Below are 3,867 nucleotides of genomic sequence, written 5' to 3'. Positions count from 1 at the left end.
CCGTGAGGACATGAGGCCACTCCATCCAGCCGTGAGGACATGAGGCCACTCCATCCAGCCGTGAGGACATGAGGCCACTCCATCCAGCCGTGGGGACGTGCGTCCACTCTGTCCAGCCATGGGGATGTGTGGTCTCTCTGTCTAGCTGTGAGGACATGTCCCTCTTGGGGCCTCACCCAGTGCCAGGTGCCTCCCTCTCTCCCCAGAACTGCCCCCACCTGAGAGCCTCCTATTCCACTGACTTGCCCGGTGAGGGGCGTGAGGCTCCTCACCCTGGGTGGAGACGCTTGCTTTCAGAACAAATCCAGGCAATTTTGGGAGTTCACAAGAAGAAGGTGTGAAGTGTGATGTGAGTAATGTAAGTGCATTAACACATTTCCAGTTTGATATGGAATTATTTCTCTGATACGTAACAACAAGCCAATAGGACCAAGACTCATTGGCTGCAGGCCCAGTTTGTGTTCACAGCTTACAAAAACGCTTGCTTTCCTTTAATTCCCAACAGCGTCTCCTGTGTTTGAATTCATTACTTTCATAGGAAAATTGGGCCACAGCCCAGCTCCGCAGCAGACTTCTAGGGAGTACTTCACACTCTGTTCTCCTAAAGCAGCTGGATTCAGCCGCTAAACTCGAGTCCCAGGAAGGAGCGCCATGCAGAGATGAGTGCTGACCTCATGAGCAATTCCAGGTCCTTTCAAGGGGAGGTTTACTCACTCCTCACACTGAAGACCCGACACAGCAGCCCGTGGTCTTCTTGTTGGTCTCCTGCTTTGTTGAGTTTTCTGACGCAACAGCAAGTCTGGACCAGGGGGAATCAAGCCCCTTCCTGTGACCCAGCCCAGGCTCTGCTGCAGCCAGGAGTGGGTGTCGCCATGGGAGAGGCCTGACACTTCTGTTTCCTGGAACTGAACTGTCGCCCACACTCAGCCCACTCCCCTCCCAGCTCTTCCCCTCTGTTCTGCCTCCAAGTGCCCCTGTGTGATTCCCCAGTGCTCCAATCAATTCTTGAGCCAACACCATCCTGTTTTGGGGCCTATTCACTCTCGCTGGCTAATATCTCACTACTTCTCATGGTTTCTTGCTCTTATTCCACACTGTGAAGGACCACCCGTGAGTTTTCAAGTATATTTCCTTCCTCAGACTTATATGACCTTGAGATACAGAAGGGTAGAAGAACAACAGAACTATCTGAGGAAATAAGGAAAACACACTTGCTCAGTTCAGTTCAGCTCAGTCGTGTCCGACTCTTTGCGACTCCATGAATCACAGCATGCCAGGCCTCCCTGTCTATCACCAACTCCCGGAGTTCACTCAGATTCACGTCCATCGAGTCCATGATGCCATCCAGCCATCTCATCCTCTGTCTCCCCTTCTCCTCCTGCCCCTAATCCCTCCCAGCATCAGAGTCTTTTCCAATGAGTCAGCTCTTCACATGAGGTGGCCAAAGTACTGGAGTTTCAGCTTTAGCATCATTCCTTCCAAAGAAATCCCAGGGCTGATCTCCTTTAGAATGGACTTGTTGGATCTTCTTGCAGTCCAAGGGACTCTCAAGAGTCTTCTCCAACACCTTGCTAGAACTACAGAAAGGTGAATGTCCTGCCCTCACAGTGTGCATAGAAGAGCCAGTGGCATGTAGAATGACGTGGTCGTGAGGGTGCTTGGGCCTGGATATTTTGGGGTGATTTGTGGACATTCCAGAGGGAGAGAGCAGATTCTCCGAACAAACAAGAGCCAGGTTCACAGCATGGTTTGGCTTATGACCATTGTCAGATCAGTGCAGCAGACTGATCTGACTTCTATGACCATGAAATGATCATCACGGTAAGTTTAGCGACCACCGTCATCTCACGCGTGTGTGCGTGCTCGTCGCTCAGTCGTGTCTGACTCTTTGCAATCCTGTGGACTATAGCCCGCCAGGCTCCTCTATCTATGGGATTCTCCAGGCAAGAATACTGGAGTGGGTTGCCATGCCTTCCTCCAGGGGATCTTCCCCACTGAGGAATCGAACCCACATCTCTTATGTCTCATACAGACACAATTAAAGAAATAGAAAAAAGGCTGTCTCCAGCAATGCAGGATGTAGCGCTGGGTGCACAGCCCCCACTAAAGCCCTCTGCCCGCCTGTCTCCCACCACAGGGAGCTCTCTGCCCCTTGGGGCTGAGAGACCCCACCCTTTCCCCAAGCTGAAGCCGGAGGGCTCTGAGGCACCAGCCAGATGTCGTCTCACAAGGGACCCTTGGTGGCCCAGGGCAACAGGGCTCCTGCCGGCAACAGGGCAGCTGACACAGGGAGCTGGCGGAGCTGGGAGCCCAGGTAGAGAAGACGGGCAAGCGGGCAATCAGAACCCAACCGAAGCTGAAGAGGAGCAGGCATACCCAGGGCCTCAGGAGGCGGGGGAGGAGGTGTGGGCCCCTGCAGGCCCACCATGCCATGGAGAAGGAGGAGAGCTGGTGCACGAGGTCTGCGAGGGGTGCTGGAGGGCCATCCCATACGACGCACTCCGGACTGGCTGAAGGACAACTACCTGCTGCACGGCCACTGGCCGCCCATGCCCTCCTCCTGGGCCTGCTTCAAGAGCATCTTCTGCATCTACACGGAGACTGGCAACATCTGGACCCTCCTGCTTGGTTTTGTGCTGTTTTTCTTTCTGGGAATCTTGACCACGCTCAGACCAAACATGTACTTCATAGCTCCCCCTTCAGGAGAAGGTGGTGTTTGGGATGTTCCTCCTGGGAGCGGTGCTCCGCCTCAGCTTCTCCTGGCTCTTTCACACCGTCTGCTGTCATTCAGGGACAGTCTCTCGGACGTTCTCAGAACTGGATTATGCAGGGATTGCCCTACTGATCACGGGGAGCTTTGGACCCTGGCTCTACTACTCCCCCCACTGCTCCGCACAGCCACGGCTCATCTGCATCCGTCGTCTGTGTTCTGGGCGTCTCTGCCATCATCGTGGCACAGTGGGACTGGTTCACCACTCCCAAGCACCGACAGACAAGAGCAGGAGTGTTCCCGGGGCTTAGCTTGAGTGGCATCATGCCTACCACGCAGTTCACAATCACAGAGGACTTCATCAAGGCCACCATGGTGGGCCAGATGGCTGGTTCCTCTGCATGGCTCTGATGTACATCACCAGAGTCGGCCTCTATGCCGCACGCGTTCCCGAGCGCTTCTTCCCTGGAAAATTCGACACATGCTTCCAGTCTCATCAGATCTACCATGTCCTGGTAGTGGAAGCTGACTTCACCCTCTTCTATGGTGTCTCCAACCTTCAGGAGTTCCGATACGGCTTGGAAGGGGGCTGTACTGATGACTCTCTCCTCTGAGCCGCCCCTCAAGGGTGCAGGAGAACTTCCCAAGCACTTTTAAAATAACTTCTTTGCTTAAGTGAGAGGAAGAGTCTGAGTTGTCTGTTTCTTAGAGAATTCTGTACTGACCAAGCTTCAGCCCACTTCACACTCACTGGGCAATAAACTCTCCATTTCCTCCCTGAGAAAGGTGGGGGAGAGCAGGCGTGGCCACCCTCCCCCTGGCCGCCCCCTTGGCCAGGCACCTGCTGTCCTCTCCCAGAGACCAGGCTGTGAAGCTCACCGTGAGCTCTGACGCCTCCTCCCACCATTCTGGGGAAAAGCGATGGACTGGGACTCTTCAGAAATTCTGTTTCTGGAAGAAACTGTCCCTCCCTCACCTCTGACCTGATTTTGTAACCTGGCTTATAACAGGCCATCCATTTTTGTGGCATACTTTTCAAAAACAGTTATAACCTGGTCCCATCTTTCTAGGGCCTGGGCCTGCTCACAAAGCAGGAAGGACAAAGGCACCAACTTTGACACCGCCTGGCTAGTCATGGAAGTGTGTCCAGGCTTCAG

The 3,867-nt window shown here is 54.0% G+C and overlaps 1 pseudogene; it reads left to right on the top strand.

Annotated features, from left to right (window-relative positions):
* The first annotated feature begins 2,216 nt into the window (after positions 1-2,216).
* On the top strand, positions 2,217-3,324 carry LOC138085661 (adiponectin receptor protein 1 pseudogene; annotated as a pseudogene).
* Positions 3,325-3,867: the final 543 nt, after the last annotated feature.

The sequence above is a fragment of the Capricornis sumatraensis genome, chromosome 1 (genome assembly GCF_032405125.1).
Source record: "Capricornis sumatraensis isolate serow.1 chromosome 1, serow.2, whole genome shotgun sequence".
Lineage (NCBI taxonomy): Eukaryota > Metazoa > Chordata > Mammalia > Artiodactyla > Bovidae > Capricornis > Capricornis sumatraensis.
The sequence above is the reverse complement of the archived record's forward strand: the minus strand, read 5'-3'. Positions and strand labels throughout refer to the sequence as shown.